At 35.2% G+C, this 24,657-nt stretch overlaps 1 protein-coding gene across 7 annotated transcripts in view; it reads right to left on the bottom strand.

Moving 5' to 3' along the window:
• Positions 1-24,657, bottom strand: part of Eip63E (cyclin dependent kinase Eip63E) — a 573,562-nt gene that overhangs the window by 423,310 nt on the left and 125,595 nt on the right. The gene's annotated exons all lie outside the window — the stretch shown is intronic.

Genomic DNA, 24,657 nt, shown 5'->3' on the forward strand with positions numbered 1-24,657 from the left:
CTTCTTAGACGGCCTCTGGGTCTCTTCCGTTGAGGTAGCCACTACGTCATGATCCTTGGCGCACTAACTTCAGGCATTCTCTCCACATGTCCCGACCATCGTAGTCTTTGGGACTTACAGTATCTTATGATTGTTTGCTGTTCAATCAGCTCTTCCAACTCGTGGTTCATTTTTATTCTGTAGTTCCCATTTTCCAACGTGGGTCCAAAGATTTTTCGGAGTATTATGCGCTCGAAGACAGCTAATTTATTTTCCTCGTTTTGAGTTAAGCACCAAGTCACACAGCCATAAGTGTCCAACACCAGTCACCTATCTACTATCCAGTATCAAAACTGGCAGTCATCTACCACATTCTACCGTATTATATTTGGCTGAGGGCACTGAGATGTTACAAATAAAACAATTCTTGTCTTTCACGATTATAAAGATATACTTAATCTCTCATTCGCTGTGATTGACAAGTGTTAGTATTATTTTCGGCATTCAGTGTCAAACTATTATCCTACAGTGTCAAGAGCCTACTGCGCGACGGTAAATAAAAACTACGCATCAATTTAATACGCGGAGATTCACACATTCTCTTTCTCTCACTTCCCGGGCAGGCCTTGAGTGTGCGAATATGAATCATCATTTGATTCATTCATTGGAAGTCATTCGGTTTACCTCATGGTTAATTTGAAAACGGTTTTAACGTTAAGCAAATAAAAATTGGAATGGCTAATTCTTCACCTTCGAAATCACAACGAAATCATATTATTAATAGTTCAACTAAATGAGCGCTTTTTTCATGACTTAATTTCTATGGGCTTGCAATGTGATCATCCAAAATCCATCCCGCGATCGACGCGTTGAACATGCCTGTGATATCGCATCAATACAAATTAAATTGTATTGAAAGTTTCGAATTTACCATTTTTTTTAATAAACACATGTTCAAGCTTAAATCGTATATATTTGAAAACATCTCATGCATATACACACTAGAAAAAAACATTGTGTAGTAAAAATACGACACCCGAAGGGATTTAAATGATAGTAACGTAGTTATTAAAAATTTCTCATTAAAAATTCTAAATTTCTGTATTAAAATATCAAATCCAATAAATATTATATCGATGTGTTTATTATGTACCTACGTATATTATAAAAATAACATTTTAATCAAAAACGTCCCTCGTAGATGTCAGTACCCTAAAAGATACCTTAAAAATATGTAATATTTACCAATGATATAATAAAATGAGTAAAAATATTTCAGAAATTATTGGGAAAAACATACACTATTATTATTGTGAATGCGACCATTTTTGCTACTACGCAGATCACATGGGCCTGCACCCTTCGCCCAACCATTACCAAACGACGCGTGCCGAACAAAACATAATTTGTCATAAAAATTCAACATGCGTCCATGTAATGTTATGTTTATAGTTATATTAGTAATAATAATAAGATATTCATTGACATGTTTTCTTTTTCGAGTACATGCGTGACGTTTTTTAGTCATCTTTACACGATTTAAAAATACATTCCTCCGACGCCATCACAAAACAAAATGACGTGCTCACATATCGACTACCTCTCTCCGATTGGCAACGAGTGCGAAATTTCGTCCCACCTATTGTTGAAAATTATTTGCAGTTTCACTGATGTATGCTCTTAACAAAAAAGTACATTTTTTTGGCAGACGCCACCGTAGAGCGGTGGAGCAGAATCATACATATTACAACAAATATTATACCGAGTGAGATTATACGAGGGTGGGTCAATAATTCCTTAGAAAAAAGCATTAAAACAGTTTTTATTTTTGTATTTTTTTTTTATTTCTCAACATAATCTCCTTGGAGCTCTATACACTTGGTTAGATGTTTCTCAATTTTTTTTAAACCGTCAGAAAAATAAGTTTTCGGAAGGTCCTCAAAATAAGCATTTGTCCGATCGATGACTTCTTCATTTGAAAAAAAACGTTGTCCACTTAGCCATTTTTTTAAGTTTGGGAAAAGGAAAAAGTCACTGGGGGCTAAATCTGGCGAATACGGTGGGTGGTCGACCAATTCGAACTTCAATTCTTCAATTTTAGCCATTGATCGTAAACATGTGTGAACACGGACATTGTCCTGATGAAAGAGGAATTTTTTCCTGTTTAAATGAGGCCATTTTTCTTCAATTTCGTTTTTTAGCTGGTCCAATAAAGATGCATAATAATCCCCTGTTATTGTTTTTCCCTTTTCCAAATAGTCAACGAAAATAATTTCACGTGCATCCCAAAATACAGTAGCCATAACCTTACCAGCTGATTTTACGGTTTTCGCCTTCTTTGGACATGGTTTGTCTTCGCAATCCACTGCTTTGACTGTTCTTTCGTCTCGGGAGTATAGTGGTGTATCCATGTTTCATCTACAGTCACAAAGCGATGAAAAAATTCATTCGGATTGCGTTGCATGAGCGACAACAGGGCTTTAGAGGCCACCACCCTATTGCGTTTATTGTCGACTGTGAGCAAACGCGGCACCCATCTTGCAGAAATATTTTTCATGCCCAATTTGTCATGTAAAATAGAAATGACGCTACCTTTTGAGATCCCTGTAACCTCAATTATCTCACTCAACTTTAATCTTCGGTCACTTAACACCATATCGTGGATTTTATTGATCATTTCTGGTGTAGTCACCTCTACAGGACGTCCTGAGCGTGGTTCATCCTTTGTTGATGTACGACCACGTTTAAATTCATTTAACCAGTTATAAATAGTTGCAAGTGAAGGAGCAGATATGCTGTGAACTAAATCCAACTCATTTTTTATTTCCTTTGCTGTTAACCCTTTTATATTAAAATGTTTAATAACAGCTCTAAACTCAATTTTCTCCATTTTCCATTTTTCCATTTTCCACAAGCACAATTTTTTTTAAATGTAAGAAAAACACACAACAACCCGACCAATCTGATTGAAACTTCGCAGCATACTGAATCGGTAGTGCCGCTGCATGAAAACAAACCGCTTACAGTACTAGTCGCGCCACTTGTCGGCTTTTCTAAGGACTTATTGACCCACCCTCGTAACATATTACACATCTCAGTTGCCGGTCGAACGTTTTAACCATCATAAGTATTGAAGAATAAACAGAGCAGTTGTCGCATTTTTTGTTATTTTTACTTGTATTGTACGAGGGTGGGTCAATAAGTCCTTAGAAAAGCCGACAGGTGGCGCGACTAGTACTGTAAGCGGTTTGTTTTCATGCAGCGGCACTACCGATTCAGTATGCTGCGAAGTTTCAATCAGATTGGTCGGGTTGTTGTGTGTTTCTCGTACATTTAAAAAAAAATTTGCTTGTTTACAAAAAATGGAGAAAATTGAGTTTAGAGCTGTTATTAAACATTTTAATATAAAAGGGTTAACAGCAAAGGAAATAAAAAATGAGTTGGATTTAGTTCACGGCACATCTGCTCCTTCACTTTCAACTATTTATAACTGGTTAAATGAATTTAAACGTGGTCGTACATCAACAAAGGATGAACCACGCTCAGGACGTCCTGTAGAGGTGACTACACCAGAAATGATCAATAAAATCCACGATATGGTGTTAAGTGACCGAAGATTAAAGTTGAGTGAGATAATTGAGGTTACAGGGATCTCAAAAGGTAGCGTCATTTCTATTTTACATGACAAATTGGGCATGAAAAAAGTTTCTGCAAGATGGGTGCCGCGTTTGCTCACAGTCGACAATAAACGCAATAGAGTGGTGGCCTCTAAAGCCCTGTTGTCGCTCATGCAACGCAATCCGGATGAATTTTTTCGTCGCTTTGTGACTGTAGATGAAACATGGATACACCACTATACTCCCGAGACGAAAGAACAGTCAAAGCAGTGGATTGCGAAGGCAAACCATGTCCAAAGAAGGCGAAAACCGTAAAATCAGCTGGTAAGGTTATGGCTACTGTATTTTGGGATGCACGTGAAATTATTTTCGTTGACTATTTGGAAAAAGGAAAAACAATAACAGGGGATTATTATGCATCTTTATTGGACCAGCTAAAAAACAAAATTGAAGAAAAACGGCCTCATTTAAACAGGAAAAAAATCCTCTTTCATCAGGACAATGCCCGTGTTCACACATGTTTACGATCAATGGCTAAAATTAAAGAATTGAAGTTCGAATTGGTCGACCACCCACCGTATTCGCCAGATTTAGCCCCCCCCAGTGACTTTTTCCTTTTCCCAAACTTAAAAAAATGGCTAAGTGGACAACGTTTTTTTTCAAATGAAGAAGTCATCGATCGGACAAATGCTTATTTTGAGGACCTTCCGAAAACTTATTTTTCTGATGGTAAAAAATAAATTGAGAAACGTCTAACCAAGTGTATTGAGCTCCAAGGAGATTATGTTGAGAAATAAAAAAAAAATACAAAAATAAAAACTGTTTTAATGCTTTTTTCTAAGGAATTATTGACCCACCCTCGTATTACCGTATACAGTAGATTCAGGTGGAACACCAAGTTCTTAAATGTTAATATATTTTAACAGTTATTGAACTAACCCTATCACAAGTTTTGCAGTCATATAATGGCCCTCAGCTGCAATATTTCATAATGCAAGGCTCGGTTAGAAAGGTAGCCTCAGGGTATATTAGTTTACAATTTCGATTTGATCACCGCACCTTATGTGCCGTCGATCCGCCACTGAACTGCTGTTACTTGCAGTAAACGGAAATACGTGCCCAATACCGTCCCAATAGATGCAAATTAACGTAATGAATATCTAATATGTCCAGTGCGCAGTGAAATTAACGTAATTGGCCTTAAGGAAGGTTGACTAGATACGTGTTTACTAATTACATATTAGGCGTGAAATCAGGGGCGAATTTTATTGTTCTGCGGGAATAGGGGGAAATCACAATACGCCGAAGACCTGCAAATATATATTTTTATTTAATATTGAATATATAATACAAAGTATGTTTGTGTTTTTTTTCAATTAGGTAAGTTTGCATGACATTTTGGATTCGAATTGAATTTGGTGTTCTTTTGTTTGACTTTTAATGCTGTCGAAATTATAATAATTTTGATATTGAAAAGTGTAATCAACGAAGCGACCTGGTGCGAAGCTGTGTACTTGGGCTAGCACAATTTTTATTCCAACTATGATATTACAGAAATTTGAAACTGTTGAATGAGATATTTAGTAGATTGTCGTATTGTATTTATTACGTGTTTTTCTCCCTCCGAGCCGCACAATATTCGAAAATACGATTCATTTAACTTCATGACACGATAGTAGGTCGATTAACCAGAAAATTTTACGGGTCGATCTCAGGCCACCAAGACGTGGTCAAGATTATTAACACATACAATAAATAGTATTACAATAAAATAGATGCATTATAGTCAAGTTAATGTAACTGTAGTCCGAGGTTTGTCTCTTTGTTCAAAATGTATAATACTATACTCTATACTATAGAGTCTATAGCAATGCCAACATTTATTATTATTGTTATTAATAAACAGTATTTTTCTCCGTTTTCCCATCACATTAGTTGTTGACTGAGCTAACAATTATTAGTCTTCATAAAATGCCAGTTATATTATAAGGACGTTAATGAGAGTGAACTGGTACTTAGGAAGGAGTATAGTGAAAAATTCGTAGGCACCTGTTAAATGAAATAACAGTGATTAATTTTGTTCGTTTTCATGAGTAGATGGCATGCCAATTCCACATACAAGACAACGCGAAGGAGCTTTTTCTTCTGTCATTCGTACATTTCCTTTTTATCTGCGAACATAAATAAAGTCTCTTTGTTACGAAAACGTTAGGGAAACTGACATTAAATAATACAAGAGAGCAGAAGAAAAATTGCCATGTTTCAAAACCAGCTACAAAAGAGCTAAGTTGTAAGAAAATCTGTGACGTAAGAAATTTATGTAAAAAGTACCTACGGTAATACTGCGCAGTATGAAAGAATAATTTTCTTATAAATATATAATATCTTCATATATAATATAAATACACAAAACAAGCGTGTAAAAAAACATAATATACCTTATATGCCAATAAGAAATATGATAAGATATATCTGCTTTAATTATTATTGCAATCAGAATAATATAAAACTTTATGATATATACAGTTGGAAATTTAAGTAAATCCATGGGCCTAAAAATAAAGTACATATCCAAGAGAGAAAAAAATAATATTATGCGGCAATCCAATATACTGCTGGTGGTCAGTGAACATGTATGTTTCAGGTCGAGTACCACTGACAAATAATGGTGGATGGGATTGATATCAAAGGGAGAATCTTTTTTTATACTTTGCCGCATTACTGAATATGTGATCACTGAAATTAGTAAATACAGGCGTTGCCAACAATCTTCTTAGACCTAGAGCGATCCTGTCCTGATCTTGTAGTCATTGTTAATTTTTTGGCCACATGGCTGAAAACTCACGGTATTTGGTAAGGTCGGAATGGACAGAGTTAAGCTCCACCCAGAAGGACGAATCAAAACAAGAATAACATGAGTTTTTTGTTGACACAGGTCCCGCGTGCCGTTGAATGGCGAGGGGAATGGAGCCAACTCGTGGAGAAGGCTGTCAGACGGCCGAATCCTACATACTTACATAATTAAAGGAATTAGTCACTGTAATATTTAATTAAGCAGCATCCCACAGTCAGATTGCATAATCCACGCCCTAAATGTCACATAGACTGATAGGCCAAAAGGCAAAAAAAAATCAAGTTGGTGCTTCAGAGGATACGATTGTGAAACTAAGCAGGTGGGATGATTGCATGAAGGAAGATTTAAGCCGCATTCAAATTTTATTTATAACGCATGGGAACTGGATGCGAATGGCAAGGGTCAGGCTTCAGTAGAGAGATCAAATCCCCATAAAAGTATAATAATATTAATACTATCGACCGAAGGTAGTTGATGGAATTTGAATTTAAATTCTAATGGAATATTACAAAACTGAAATCCATTAAAAGTATAATAAGAAACACGTGGTTTTCTTGGTCTTCAGGGGTGGAAGTGGTAGATCACGTAAAATTTACAAACACCAATTCATAACATGCATCGAAACATACAAGATTACAAAAAATATAACCATATTACAATATTAATTTATTTTTTTACATTATCTGCGATGCGATAGTTTGATTGCTTTAATAAATAATTAGTATTAATAGTTGACAAGTTTTAAAACTTAACAAAAACATTAATAAAAGAGCAGTGAAAGCGTAACGCAGACTGAGTAATTATTCGAAGCGAAATAATTATGCACTTTTTCACAAAGGCGTTCGTTCTCCGTTCATACAATCGCCATTAAACAATAATTACACCTCACTGGAATTATACACACTCTTTGATTAATTGCATTCAATTATGACAATTAAAATAATTTAATTCGTCAACACTATTTATACGTTATTTTACTGCCAGTTACAATGCAGAAGAATAATATCTGATAAAAATCTTTAATGCATTATTTTCATTCGCAGAAATGTCAAATTTGACTACATTTATTTCGCTAAATTAAAAAAAAGCATTACAGTCCCACACTATGGATGGAAATCAGTACACCAAGTAATAGTACAATTCAGTTAAATTACATGATCTGTAATCAAACAATTACACTTTCAAAATAATATATTTAGCGAAGAAATCTTAACACAAAATGATTTAATTAAATTTTAATAATTGTATAAAATGATGTAATGGGGAATGTACCCGGAAGAGTGCGAAGATTTTCAGTTGAAGCGACGAGAAGCTATATCTGAGTAGATCTTCAGTGGAATCTGCTAATATTTGGGAATCCCGCCCACTCATGCCGCATTAAAAAATCAAAATGGACCACCCCCCATATCATTTTACTGTGTGAACTTGATGCAAGTGCAGTCTAGACTCTAGAATATCAGTAAAACCGTTAATTCCTGCGCATTAGAATATCTGCATCGCATTCTTCACATCTGCGATTGTTGTCGCATTTACACCAAAACAGCATTGGCCCGCTCTACCCCCACTCCAAAGAAATTGTCGCGGAATAAACGTTTTTTGTCGAGCTTGCGAGCATTCTTTTGGATTCTACGTAGGTTCGCCGCATTTGCCTAGAATGCTCTAAGAACATTTGCTCGTTTGGTGTAAATGCCCACTAGAAGAGCACAGTTGTGTAGCTGTGGAGTAAAGAACATTCTTTCGTTTTCTGCGCGTTCGGTGCCTGAGCGGTTTTTGCGGAAACCACATATATATCGAAATGGTTTACATATGACTGTTTACACTTTTACACGAATAAACAAATGACAGAAAAAGGAACTAGAACACAGGGAAAGAGCCAGAGCATTCGCTATGCATTTACACCAAACGAGCAGGAATAGAATGCTCTAGCTCTTGGTCGTTCGGTCTAAATGCACTTTTCGTATATTGTTCTCTATGCCATTTACACCAAACGAGCAAGAGCAGAATGCTCTTACTCTACGCTCTAGCTCTTTTGGTCTAAATGCACCTTTAAATGTTAACTTCCACTAAGTGAAAAAAATTTAATACACCGAGTATGCTATAAGATTAATGCTTTTTAGTTGTCAAATAAAAGTAAAAGAGCGGAATGCGTCACACTGTGCAGTTATCTAATCTAATTTGTGTGTCGTCGTGTCTATAAACCACGCCGCGTCTGATCGAATAAGGAAAACCGTGAGAGAAAAGCTCACGTAAGTGGCCGAAATTCCGCGCCGGTTTCCTTACACAGTTTTTCACTTCCGACTGGCGCGCGTGTGACAAAACATGAAAACTGAATAGGTAAGTACCTAGTCTTCTGCCAATCTCCATAACAAAAGAGGCGACGCGAAGAGCGCTAAGCCCGCGGTGGAATGCGATGCAGGCGAGAAAAAGAAAGAGACGAAAAAATGAGAGAAAAAACAGACGCCGACAAACTAACCAACAACTAACTAGCTCAGCGACTTTCAAGATTATTTTAATCACTTTTTCACAGACTGCAAGGAAAATTCGCTTATTACTACTTAAATTTAAAGATATAAACTAGCGTCTGTAGAAAATACTTTGTCTATGATAACATAACAAACGAGTCGCCTAGAGTTATAACTCACATTTAGCAATTTTGTTATTTCTGTTCAAGTAAATATACCAAGTAATTCTAAAGACCTTAATATATACTAGGAAAAATAGTTGGATATCAAAAGTCACTTTAAACCATGTGAAAATCGTTGACAAAGTTGACTTGGTGTCATAACTCACATTTTTCAATGAATAATAGGGAGTTCTGTCATCAAGGCCTTTCTAACCATGCAGGGAGCTCTATTTCTCATAGTACGCTATAGTATATAATGTGTCTGCAGCCTTAGGAGTATTATATATATTAAAAAAAGTGTAAATCGACTCACTCACTCATTAATATTTAAGGGAGTTCAATTCTTTTCTTCTAATTACAAAAAAACAGTGCCTGGTGGTTTTTGTGATTATCTCAAAACTCGATTTTAGGAATATGTGAGTTATGACTCTAGTTAACACATGAATCTCATACACATCTAGTATTCTAGTACATTTGTTTATTAAGAGCCCAGGCGACGTACAATGGTCGAAAATTAAAAATGTGGGAGCTAAATCTGAAAAGAATCTATAGACTTTACTGGAAATATTATGTACGCATAGTATGCCCCCCAAATCCTGAAGCCAGCCCCCAGGCCAGAATCATTGTCGGGCCCTTCTACCTATCGCTAAGGTTAAAGGCAGTGACGCTTTTTTAATACCTACATTCACTTGAATTATGGAGTTGTCGAGAATCGACAAACAATACTCAAAAATTACATCGAACGACATATTTTAAAATTTGAATAGATTTTAAGGAAAATTGCGCCACAGGCGACCTTTTTTACTATTAGAGCAAATTTGTGATGAAACTGTGTTATTTGACGTATTTAGTCGACCCGCCACGCCGAGCCCCCCTGCTCCCGGGCCACCAAGCTAGAGCTTTGTCAGCCCCCCCTCCTTATGTATAGTTATCATTATTATGACAAGTCTTTAATCATCAAATAAATCAAAATCCTATTGCCATAATATACTACTGATGTTAACGTTGTCGTTTTAAATTGAGAATAGTACCATATTTGGTACATTGGATGCCCGTGGTTATAGCACTTTTTCCAATTATTATTTTGTCAGCTAAAATTAAAATATCATTCTATATAATAAAATAGAGTTTGACAGTGGAATGCGATTTTGCATGTCTGGCTTGAAATTAATATTTCCAATTACCGACAGATCGACGATGAAAAATTATTGTGATGTGCACACATAGAATGGATGTTCGAAACTTGACACTACTTCCGGCAGACCTTTCAAAAGATGGAAAGAAACATTGCATACGAGATCTTCTCATTATAATATATGTTTAATTAATTATCTATCGTAGACAGAACGATAATCTTCATGAATTAGTCCTTGAGAACAAATCTATATAAATACATTTCGTCGAGATTTGATAATAAACCACAAGTGAAAACAACAACATCGCATCAAAGACCAAAGACCTACCGTAGGATTTAATGAATAGAAAAGAAAGAAACATGCGAATTAAAATATTCACGACTTTTCCTCGGTTGGAAATCTCTGCACGGTCTAGTAATCGCCTGAGCGAGCTATCGTTCTACCAGGCGCCGCGGCGGGACGCGGTCGACAAGTTAATTTGGGCGACGCTCGCCTCCCGACGTCCGGCCGGTGCCCAGTTCGAAGGCTCGACGTGCGAGCGTCGCTTTTCAAGATGCCACGTGACCCGCCCGTCAGAGCGACTACGCCGCAGTGTAACGTTTGATAATGCCCCTCGCATCTGGCGCCACAGGGTCCTCTGTGTGGGTTTATTAATTTTTTCATACAAATTTCAGCTCGACCCAAACGCTGCTCTAACGAAAAGATAAATCGAATGACTATTCTACATAATATTTTATTTTCTGACAATATAATGAATGATTACAACATTTTATGTGAAAGATTTGATATCAATAACACATATTCGCTTAGCTAACGTAATAATTGATTACCTACGTAATAATACGTAATAATTGTAAGCTTATTTATTGAGTCGGCATTTACGCGTAGAATTCCCTTTTTACAGAATGGTAAATACATCCACGGTAGCCGCGCGGCTTAAGCGTTGGACTATCACGCCGTGGGTCCCAGGTACGAAACCTGAAAAGTACACATATTGTTTTTCAAATTGTGTGTGAGTCAGGGTATGGACCTAATAGGTTGAGCAAGTGGCTGACATCCATTTCTCGTAAAAAAACGATAATATTTTAGTTGCAAGAATAATAATGGTTAAAATGACTTACTTTAATAGTTCGCCAGCAATATTTATACCTTATTATATTATAATGATGCTTAAATTCTGTAACGCTGATACCTCACTTGAGATGATAAGAAATGATGACTTACCTGGAAAAAAGAAAGAAAAAATTAGATTTCAATTTCAATTAAATTTTTAGTTGTTCAATGACTATTAATTATATCAATTAACAACCATAATAATAACTGAGAGACGAGATGTGTGTAGTTCGTGTGCCTTTTAGTACAATATTAGACGTCGATAGCCAGAATGCTGTTGTAATTCCACACACGAATATAAACATTTTAAATACGATTATGCACCATTTATTGTGTAAAAAGATTGGCTTTTTAAATAGACAATTCCTAATAAATAAAACAAAACAAATGCATGACAATGCGATACGACAGGCGCGACTTAAACATTGTCGGCGATGGCGACCATATACAATAAACAAATTAGCCTCACATACTTCTTGCACACGCATCTTATTTTTTAAGGCCATGCATTAGTTGAGGCACGGTCTAAAAAGATCGTTGCTAGGCGATGCGCGGATTGCGGGTCGCATGTGCAAATGACGCCTGTCAAACGAAATATTATTCGTCATATAAATCCAACATACGTCCATTTTATGTTCTGTTTATTGTACTATTAGTAACAATAATAATATATTCATTGACATGTTTTCTTTTTAAAGTAAATGGGTCACGTTTTTAGTCATCTTTACACGATTTTAGAATTAATTGACCCGTCGCCATCACGCAGCAAAGTGACGTGTTTCTGGCTCGACATTCTCTCACTGAATGGCAGCGAGTCCAAAATTTCGTCGCGCCTACAGTTGAAAATTATTTAGCGTTTCACTGATGCGTCACCTTAAGCACAAAAGTCGGCCACTTATCTTTACTAGTAAAAGGGCAGCGAATAATTTCATGACTTGAGCATGAATATATTCAAATGCACCAGTGATAGAAACAATTCAATTGTGCATTTGGATGGATGTACAATATTTAGACATTTTTCAAGTACACGTACTATTCTGCCTTGACAATACGATGTAGTTACGTAAGTACGTTGCGTAAAATGAGTAGACTCGCTAGTAGGGATTCCAATCCCGGGATCCCGAGCTATTTTCGATACCTATGAATCCCGGGATTGGTAAACATAATCCCGAAACTTTCGGGATTGATTTTTTTTATCAATTTTTATGGAAAATAAAATAAAAACGAAAATATAATGAGAACAGAAAAAATACTTTTAATAACAAATAACTACATTTGAAATAAACTGAGTTTGAATGAAGTTTGATTATATTACCCATGTGTAAGTTGCCGATTCATTTTATTTTTTCACATAAATTAATAAAAATGAGATAGATTGGAAAAAAAAAATGCTTCGCACTTTTAACAAAGTAATTCCACCATGATATCATACGTTTTACGGCAGTTTCACATTTGGCTGACTAATTAGATTTATGAAGCGGAAAAGCCATAAGTACACCATGATTTGCTTTACTATTTTAAATCTCGCTTATCCATTCATTAAGAAACAGCAATCTCATATTAAAATCACATTATTATTTATATTACAATATTATTTACTCGATTAAACTTATGTATTTCCAAGAATGAACATATACAATATTAACAATAAATGTCTTAAATAGTATAAATTATACTAGATTTATTTTTGACCGGTTTTATCAATGTTATTTGTAAATATAAAACTTTTATATTAACAATGGAAAAAATTCCAATCCCGGAAACAGTCCCGGGATCCCGGGATTGTCAAATTGTGATCCCGGGATCAGAATTTTGGCTCGTGATTGGATTCCCTACTCGCTACCTAACACGAATTAAAAAAATTAAAACAACTAATCGCTGGTAATGCTACATCATACCTGCATTATTATTTGTGTTTCAACCTTGAATAAAAACACATTTCGACGTTGGTATAGTACCTATAGGCAGTGCCACTTTGCCAAGCCGACCGTGAAAACCCGACATATTATCATTATATTGTATACATTAATACCAAACGAATTTACAAATAGACCGACCGGCTATACTCCCACTCGGCTCGGCGCGGCCCCATTTACAAAGCGATCACGTTTCCGTCGAAGCCTGAAATCTGTTAAAGGCCGCGAAAGCCCGAAATATTTTATGCCGCGCCGTGAAGTATTGCCTTTCAAAAAATAGTTATGACATCATTAAGGACGAGTCACCGATATCAATAATACTTATCTCCGCGAAAACTTAAGATGCGAACTATATATTATTATATTTTTTCACGGTCAATTACGTAAAAACACATGTGAATTTAGATTCTGAACCTCTCAATTTCATGTACAATAGTATAGTTATTTTTCGGGTATCTGGTTACGCCTAGAAATAGCGTGCCGTTAGGACTGAAAATATCAAAGCCTTACTCGCTCGATACAACAAAGCAAATAAACTACATAATATATTATGTTGTATACAGCTGACTATTCCAATTTTCAGAAACATAGCTCATGGCTCCCATAAAGGGGGGGCTAACAGGGTTCTAGCCTAGGGGCCCGGCGAGGCGAGTCTACAAGATAAGTGAGATATACACACATCACAAATATGCTTTAAAAGAAAAAAAAGTCGCCTGCGGGGCTATTTTCCTTCAGTGATGTTATTATTTTAAATTATGTGGTTGAACGACACAATTTTTAATCGTGTATCGATACTCGACAGCCCCGTAATTCAAATGGATATATTAAAATTTATTTATAAAAAAAAAACACTAAATATACACATTAATTTTACCGCGTAGTTTGGAAAACGTTACTGAAGAGTCTCACACTGCTTTTATCTTTAGTGATAGGTAGGGGGCCCGCTTCAGGATGTCGGAGCAATGACTTAGCTACATGTAAAAAAATTCAAATGCAACTACTAATAGAAATAAAAATTAAAGTTATTTTTATTATCGCATTGCGTCAACTAGAATAAAAAATACATTGCTTGTATAATTATATGAGCTCATCGTAATTGATTGTCATAAATTATTCACGCAATTTTAATAGATTACCACCTTTGATTTTAATCTGGTAACATTTCAGGGGCCTTATGTTAGAACTTGCGAGTTGTAGTCGCCCGGTCGACATGACGTCATATGACATCATTGTGACGTACTACCGGAGTAATAATGGCATTCGAGAAAATAATGCTACTAAAATAGTGGCGTTATCCATTATCCCCATACACAAATAGGTGTTTCAGCATAATAATATCTATGGTGAGCCGTGTGCGTTGGACGGCTTGCCTCGAGCGTGTATTGGCTGACGTCACAATTACGTCTTGTCGTCGAGTGACTTCATATCACTAGTTAGAACATAGGGCTGCTGAACGCTTCTGGTCTGTGAGATATCGACACGAGGAAAAATATGGAAATCAAATTAATGTCAGTAAAATATATGCTATTTTAAAATTTCGGATCGAAAACATGCCTTCTTCAAGCAAGATGTGTTCCGTTTTATGATACATCAGTTATGGAACGGCGGGATCAACATCATATTCAAACACCTTTAAATTTAAACCGGCTTTATTAGAAGGTAATATAATAATAGATTTTGTGTTAGACAATAACTTGTTAACAGTCTGATTCGATACAGTGATTGTATGCAGTCGATGCGTCCTTCTTTAGGGTTGAATTAAAACTGAATTGAAAATCTATTTGTCTTCTAGAAATTTAATACCAATTTAGTAATATCTTGAGACTGCGAAAAGTCAGACGGGCCCGGTCATGGTGTTAGATGCGAAGAATCCCAGTAGGCACTCGGCATCTGGACAGCCACCAGATTAAATGAGTGGAGGACAAGAAGGATGCAGAGAGCCTGGGTGTGTGAGGAACTAGAGGACGCTGTAGTCGGTCATGAACCTGAATGATCTGTAGTAGATCTTAAGTATACATTATAAAAGTTAATCACCTACTCAAATATATGCTATTTAAGTACGACTACTTGAATACACAAACCTATTAAGGTATATTATGAAAATTAACAATGAACAGTTATAATAATTTTATTGGTAATTGTTTTACACGACCTGCCAAAATAAATTGGCATATTTTGCTTGCTTTGTGTGTATAGTCTAATATACGAATATAATTTGGTTTGTAACGGTGGTTCAGATAAACAAGTCTAATTGATTAATAAATAGACATCGCTGGTATTAATTATAAAATCAATTAATATTCCAAAGGGAAGATAGATATTTTAATTATAAAAGGAAATCCAAATGGAAATAGCATATAAACAATGTTGACAGACATGCCTACGCAACGTTAATGTCAAAATACAAATTAATGTTTCATATTTTCCCGAACGAATTTAAACAGAAAATAGACATTTGCGATTAAATTCAATCAAGTTTTTTCATCGACAAATTGACGCATGTTAATATGTTTGACAAACGAGTGATAGTTAAACAGGGTAGGTACCTAATTGCGAAAATTACAGTGGCAGTAGGGCTGAAATCCCGGGACTGGTGAAAGAATGAAAATTGGGAGAAAGCGGTTGAATTGATTTTTGCACTTGAAAAAATCCATATAAATATTTCGTATTTAGCGATGTGTTATATATAAAACAGGTAAAAAGTTTGATTAGTTTCGATCTTCCGATCCCAAAATATAGTGTAAGATTTGCTATGTATCCTATCGACGAATAAAATAAAAAATATCGGTAAGTATATATTATTTTTAACGAAATATAAAATAACGGATGTAATTATCTTATTGGATATGAATTGTCGTATATTATGTTTCTATCTAATTATTATTTGTCTACCAACTTTATTCAATGTATCCTACTTATATATTTAGTTCACAGAATACGTAGTTACAAATTAATCAAAATAATATGAAAGCTAATCAATCGGTAAAGTGATCAGATCTAGATATTATATAATACTACATTATACATATATATATATGTGTATATCTATGGTAATGCTTTCTAATATATTGTATTTATATCTTACAATTTACTGTAAATGACAATAATGTCAGTTTCGCCTGAGAAAAATGACAATGCGTCTATGCGACTCGTGTGTGTGGAATCCTCGGTAGGAAAACTGTCACGAACATGACTTCGACATCAAAAAGCTCCGACAAAAGCCGGACAATAACTTTGAAATCCTGTCCACTGTTCCGTTTATCGCATCTTTCTCTTCCCTTCATAGCTTTAGAAAAGCGAGTTTTTATCGCAAAGAAATAACAAATAGTTTCCTTTCCAACCTTCTGTTTTTCCAATACAAAAAAGCAAAATACTCTTATTCAGAAGGTGAAGAGTTATATTATTACACAAGTCTTTACACGTAACGATCAATCATTAAGTTGAAGTTATTGTACCTAAGTATATAATACGTTTCGAATTAACTTTCTTGGTTCAACGTTAAACTAAATACCTAGATTGACTTGAAAAAACAGAACAATCTAAATTTCTTATACTTCGAATTTATCAAATAATGTTGTTGACTTGTGTATACCATTGACACGTCAAATAATAAATCATGATTGGATCGCTTTGATTTAAATTTGACAGCTTATTAATACAATAGAAGCATTCATTTGAACCTTATGAATAGCACTAACGATTGTATAACTTGGGATGGGAAAATTCGGAAAACCTCTTCACGTGTTCTGTACTCGAAATGAGAATTTATTAAGCAGTGGCCTGACTCGAATTGACAACAACATACAATTGGCAACACTGCTCAACTCGCTCTTTAAATCTAAAAAAATAGAGTTTCTGCGCTTTATTTCTGCTGTGTAAACGGATTTGACATCTTAGCTTAACAACAATTTAAAATTTATTTATGGAAACATATGGGCCTCCACAGAGTTGAAGTTGTTTTAACAGATTTTTACAAGGAATAGTTTTCCATTAGCCATTCGCCCCGATTGGGTCAACAAATTTTTCGAGTAACCGTGACCCACGGCTTCATCAGTGTTAAAAATTAATGGTAAAATAAACAAAGACAATTTCTATAAAGTTGGCAACCGCATTTAGCTATGTGACGTAAAATCAAGTACCTATCTACCTACCATATCTTCCGTGCTTGAATATAAAGCGATTGTAACATTAAACGACGTAATTCATTAGGTTCAATTATAATCATTCGGTATACTAACCAAGAAACAAACAATCCCTGGAAACTGTGTAAGCCATCTGTCGCTCGATTTTCATTCTACTTGTTACCGCTATACTATGTTCACAAATAAATTAGTCTACACTTATCATAAAATATAACAAATGTTACCATTTAATTAATAATCGGCCGACGATACAAAGTTAACGGCGGTTGTTTCTCTGTACGTACGCCTCTTTATGAATCGTGTAGTGTTAACTATGGACAAGAATCTGGAACAATAATATTTCAACAGTGTTTGCCACTCAAAGATTTAAAATAAAAGAATTGAACACGACACAGAACACAGTCGACAGGAAGTCAGCGGCCCGCCAACAACGGAAGAAGACATTTGCATACAATCACCGCTGTTTGAAAATAACACATTATTATTCGGTTGAAAATTGAAATAATCGCACTGACGTGTTTGCATGCGCTGTGTGAAATCTACGTTTGTCTGAATTGCGTGTAACTAAGCCAAGCCAGTCAGTTACAAGAGAAAATTTAAAGCAGTCGCCACCAATAATTTTTGCATACCAATATACACTTATATCACTTTGAATATTATGTTTGGATAGTCTGGACTCTGGAGAGAAATAAAAAGTGTATATTCCTTCAAGACAAGAGACCGCAGCATACTAGGCACACGGCCTAAATTGTAATTGTCGCTAGAATACTACATAATAATACTAGGTACAATACAAAAATATAGTACGTACCTATAGCCGACAGAATAATAAAACAAAGATTATATTATAATAACATCTTCTCTATCAGACCAGTATCAATGGTTTTGTTGACTCGCCAAACCTACTCCAAATGATGGGTTTCCATTGTCCATCAAGACTTACACCATTCCAAACTTTATACCATGTCAATCATAGTGACTCTAATTTTACACAAAACTCCTTTATTCGGCACTCCTGTTTAATTATGACTGTTATTTTATCCATCATTGATCGATTCAATAATTCACCTGCTTCAATTAAACGCGCCATCTCCAAAATTTTGTATGGATTTTTACATGCAGAGAATAGTAATAATATAGGATCATTAACTTTTAAAATGTCAAGTAGAAGTAAACAAAATACCAAGTTGACCCACATATCAATAAAAAATAATCCATAGTGTAAAAGTGTATACCTACAGATTATTACAGCAAAACCATATATGAGGCGTCTAATTCCAAAAAGCGATAAGTCCACATTTGGTCAAAATCGAGAAAAAATACGCACGTATTCTTTGTATAATTTTACACAATATGTATTGATCTATAAATTCCAAAACGCGACATAACCCTACGAAAAAAAAAATTTAAGTCTTGATTTATTACAAAAAGCGCCAAGTCCGTGTTTCATATTATTTAAAGCTTGGTTGATTTCGCGTGTGTTTAAGTCAACCAATAAGGGAACGTTCAATATTGAAAAGGGCGTCTCCCATGCTGTAGCATCTGGTATACTTGGATAAATTAAAAAGTGAAGTACAAGTAGCGCAGTCGCAAGTCCAATTTTATTTTGCCTATATTTATTACATTTAAGAGTTTATCGGCTGAAACAAATTGTCATTTGTTTCTAATTTCGACATAGAATACAACGGGAAAAAAATTCTCACGTTAAAACAAATAATTGAAGCTAGAAACATAAAAACGTTGTTTCCCAATAATATTGAATTGTGGACTTGTCCCTTTTTGTAATTAGACCCCTCATATGTACTAATCTTTCAAAGTTCTCTCCGTATTATATTTATAAATATAGGTACTTGTAAGTACACGTATTGGAAGATGGAAGACTGGCGAGTAAGGGATTCACAGCGGCGACGTATGGTGTCCATATGCAGCAACTAAGGGTCGAAGAATATATTTTATAAAAAATATTCACCATCAAACTACTTCGTTTCCTTTCGATTGCGCTACAGCCTTATCCAGCCCTTTCCTCTAAACGGCCCGATGCCTTGGCCCTTCTCTAGGTAGGTATTCACGTAGAACACAATTCTTGATCACTTTTCACAATACTCTCCTAGCGGATCCATTGACCTCAATGCTGCTAGGTTCCAACAAGAACCATTTTTGTATCCGCATCCCTGCCCTGCAGGTGCTGTAAATGGCCTGCTCAGTCCAGTTGTCAACATTGTAAAGCGTATTGCCGGAATTAACTGCGAATTACCTCCAGTCCAACAGAGTAACAATTTATTTTCGATGACCCGATAAATACGTAGGTACACAGCAAATTTGATTTGGAATAAAGCGAAATTGATTAGCGCGATGCTATGACGACAATCGTTATTATTTGAGCAACATTTGACGTGTGCCTAATAGCCGAGCGATAATCGAGTGCCAAAAAATATTTTTGAAATCCATCTTTTTTGTGCGACAAACTTCACGTAAATCATTGAATCAAACAACAAAGACGCAGTTCAGGTGGCCGTTATGAAAGTAAATTTACTTAATCACAATTATCAATATAGACATTGCTATCTGAACCCATTAGCGGAACAAATTGGTCAAATAACAAGTGTGCCGTTTTTATTCAGATTATTTATAGCGCGTGCTAATATCAGAATATTATCAATGACATTGGACAGTGTTGGTATCTATACTTATATAACTATAATAATTATGCTCACCATAATATTTTTTTTCTAAACCCGGCCAAAATATAATAAAATGTTCATGTAACAATTTATATTTATTTATTGAATAAAAAAACACAAAATTTATATTGGATAGAATCAATAAATTGAGATTGAGAATTAAGATGATAACAATTTAAGGTGATCACCATCCTCAGCCATGAGGAAACGAACAAGAAAATTTACTATTTTTCCGAAAAAAACGTTATGTCAAGAGTGATTTCTGCAAAATTAGGACACCCAACTATTTGTTAACATAATTAAATGCAGAAATAGCTAAGTAATTGTGGCTGCTTTCTGCAAATCAACGGTAGCGTTATTTTCGTTATGTGAAATATTTGTAACGCATTTATGTTATATTTTTGTATGCTGGCTGCCTGGCTGATTTATGCAGAAGGTAGAAAAAACATGTTAGTTAGTGTCAAACATGATGACTCATTTTTTCCAACATTGTGGACTGTATGCTTTTTGCATAACTACGCTCAATTATGAATGATCTAAATTAAACATTAATCGGATGTAAAGATAGAACATTTTCTTTCGACAAGCTGGTTTTGCACTGCCCGGCGATGACTGAGATGACAATAACAAAAGTGCATACAATTTGACATGACCCCACTATAACAGACGTGGGCAATGCGGCTTCGAGAGCCGTATGCGGCTTTTCGTTGGGTTATATAGGTATTTTCTTTCCCATTATTCTTGTATTTTCGCGAGTTTTCTTATATTATGCATTGTTATATTTTAAATAGCAATTAATATTTGTGTAGAAATGTAATTAAATTTGAATTTGCGTATTTAATACTACGTGAGAACGTGACTATGGTGTGGCTTTTTATATTATGAACATCCAGGATGTGGCTCTTGTTGACCTCATGACGTATGCCCATCCCTATTGGCATATCGGCAAATGTATAGTACTCTTTATAGTTTTATACAATTATAAAAGATACAATACTTAGGTATATAACGTAAGGACTAAAAAAAATATCGACCTCTTGGGTGTGGATCAAAGTATACGTAGGTACCGTAAAAATCGATATGTTTATAATTCATGCGAATTAATACTAATAACTACGCAATTTGAATTACTTCAAACTCCGCCAAATGTTTTTTTTTAAATTAGAAACAGCGTTTTTAAGCTTCGTTGTGAAAAAATTTAAGTCGTTCTGCGTGCCAATGGTTGCGGTTATGGTTATACAATCGGTATGGCGTACAAACATAACTTACCGGCGTCCCATAGATTTGTTACAGCTGATCTAGGCCCTACTATTCAAGTCCCAGACACTAGAGAGGGATGACGTAGTAAGATATGATGGACACGGGACTTGTTGCTGGACTGAGAAATAACCTAAGCATTTGCGTTGCCCTATGGGCCCATATGCTGAGACAAAAAATCGGTGTGTGTACTGATGTACGCGCGTTAGTTTTTTGGCGTAACAAAACAAAAACAAAACTTGTGATAAACTAGATTCTTTGACTAGCTCTTAATTATCTTGTTAAATTACACACTCAAGAAAAAGGACCGCGTATTGGAACGCCGTTGGTTTATTTCTACACGCTTTAACTTATATTACTAAATTATATAATGGTTCCTCGTTGTTTTTATTTTTAAAGTACCAACTGTCAATCTGACGTTTAATCGTTTGTTTACGTAAGGAATTGCAAATGGCCGACAACAATAAATTCGCTGCCTAGGCAACGGAACAATTCTAAACTATAATATTATACTGTATAATCGTCACGATTGCAGTATCATACTGTGGCGTAAAGGTAGTGCGTTTTTTTCGTGTGAAAAAATAAATTATGTGTTACATGTCACACGCTAAAAATACACTCTGATCTGATTTCCCAAACGCGCCAAAAGAAGTATAACTTCAAAAATTGGCGCATAGCATAAACAACAAAGTCAATTCTTGGTGGAAACACATTGTATTAATAACATAACATAAAATACAATATAAATTCATAGGTAATAAAATTAGCTTAACCCACTTTAACTTGGCGTTCACGTCATGTTGATACCAGAGGCAGGCGAAAATAAATATTTTGAATGCTTTTATTCTTCCAAATTATCACGATAAAAATATTACGTATACCGCAAATCCAATATCGTAGTGAGCATAAATTAACAATACGTCAAAAAATTCAAAACCATACGAAAGTTTTCTTCCGATTATCTGATATTTACAGCCTTTCTTTTTTGTTCATGTTAACTCAAATAAAAAAGCTTATATTTTTCCGGCATACCTGTCGAGTGTCGATGACGTACGGCTTAGTTTAGGCAGGAAAAATCGACTATTTAATTCGGTTGGATTATTCAGCGGTGGCTACATCAATTTAATTATATGGACATCGGATAAATTATTTAGATAGACGCGCAACGCTGCCTTGACTTCGTGAGAACTTTCTATTGTGGTAATATTTTTGAGTAAGTACCTAGTTAGACGAAGAGCACCTAAGTGAAAAGTCACCGACGCGTGACAAGAGGGGATGGGATGTGGGTAGGCGCGTGTAGTTCGTTTTCGGTTACTTTGGAAGAAGCTCTCCAAAGCTTGGATAAGGAACTATATTACGGACGCCCATCTTCAAAAAATATGTCGCACGACATATAATTAATATCGTATTTAATTAACCAAGAAAATCTAAAGTACGTAACATGTCATATTATGCCGGGTCCACACTGGCAACATGTCGCGCGACAACCTCATTAAATTTTACGATAAGTATGATAATTATCGTAAAATTTCTTAAGCAATTATGTGTGGACCCGGCATTATATTATATTGATAGTGTTGTACGTAATATATCAAAAGGTACAAAAATAAGTATTAATAAATTACAAAACGGTAAATAATTAAATATCATAATATGACATTGAAAAAATCATGTTCGATATAGATTTATAGTATAGCAAAAAAAAACAATATTAAGATCCAAGATTTATTTACCGGTTTCCACTAAGATAAAAAAGCATTGCGCCAGTGTTACAAGCGTAAATGAAGTTCTTTTACACAATCAACAATTAGTAATCAGATTTAAATGAAGAGGAAGTCAGAAGAAATTGTAAATAACTCAGTGTGTCAAAGGCACAGTATTATATAATAACTGAGCATCGTAACTGTCTTGACATATTATTAAGGCATATAGGTACTTCAGTTGAAGCATGGTCTAAAAAGATCGTGACAAGGCGATGCGCGGATTGTGCAAATGACGCGTGCCGAACGAAATATAATTTGTCATAAAAATTCAACATGCGTCCATGTAATGTTATGTTTATTGTTATATTAGTAATAATAATATTATATTCATCGACATGTTTTCTTTTTCAAGTTGTTTAATCATCTTTACACGATTTAAGAATATATACCTCCGACACCATGACAAAACAAATTGACGTGCTCACACCTCGACTGTCGGTCTCCGATTGGTGACGAGTGCGAAATTTCGTCGCACCAACTATTGAAAATTATTTGCCGTTTCACGTTTATGTATGCTCTTAACAACACTGTCAGTCTTCAGTGCGCAAACATATTTTTTATCTGAGAGGCTTGTGCGACTTTTGTCGACCGCACTATAAGTCAAATCCATACGAATTGAGTCGTGAGAATATAAAAATCATGTACCTACATTCAGTTGTAATATAAATATGGTTTTATTGAATTTTGAAGGGAAAGTAAATCATTTTTATTTTCTTAACCAGCTTACGTGAAAGTCGTTTTCAAATCAAGCATGAGGAAGCCCACGTGACCTCGTCGTATCACTCACGGCCTGGCTGCAGGGGTGAAAGAAAAGGATAATGCGATTCTGTGGCGTAGTTTCCCCTTACCGTCGCGCAGTAGGCTTATGCAAATTAGGAGAATAGTTTGATTATGAGACAATGAGTGCCCAAAAGAAGACCAAAACTGGAAATTGGGTATGTTTGTGAAGGTGAAAGACGAGAATTGTTGTTTAATTTGTAACGTCTTTGTGTTTTCGGTCAAATATAATATGTTTGTTCAAACTGAAGAATGAGAATGGGAGAGTGTGGTAGAGCACCAACAGTTTTGATACTCAAGTCTTCTTGACGTTGGACATGCCCGATCTATAGCCACCAATTCGACCAGACTAAAAACGTTTTAGAATCGTTAAGAGCATACTTCAGTGAAACGGAAAATAATTTTCAACTATAGGTGCGATGAAATTTTGGACCCGGCAATCGGAGAGCGAAAGTCGAGCTGTGAACACGTCAATTTGGTTCGTGTAAAAATGACTAAAAAACGTTACCCATTTACTTGAAAAAGAAAACAAATCAATGAATATATTATTATTGTTACTAATATAACAATAAACAGAACATTAAATGGACGCATGTGTAATTTTTATGACAAATTATATTTCGTTCGGCACGCGTCATATATCAACAATCAATCCGCGCATCGCCTAGTAACGATCTTTTTAGACTGTGCCCCAGCTGAAGTATAGCCTTATTAACAAACAATCCAATACAAAAATTTCATAGTCGGTACCTATTTCTCTACAGTTCATTAGTGGTTAATCAAATCATTACGTATTTAT

The sequence above is a fragment of the Rhyacophila brunnea genome, unplaced genomic scaffold, assembly GCF_057557595.1.
Source record: "Rhyacophila brunnea isolate RB1 unplaced genomic scaffold, BYU_Rbru_1.0 scaffold_9, whole genome shotgun sequence".
Taxonomy (NCBI): domain Eukaryota; kingdom Metazoa; phylum Arthropoda; class Insecta; order Trichoptera; family Rhyacophilidae; genus Rhyacophila; species Rhyacophila brunnea.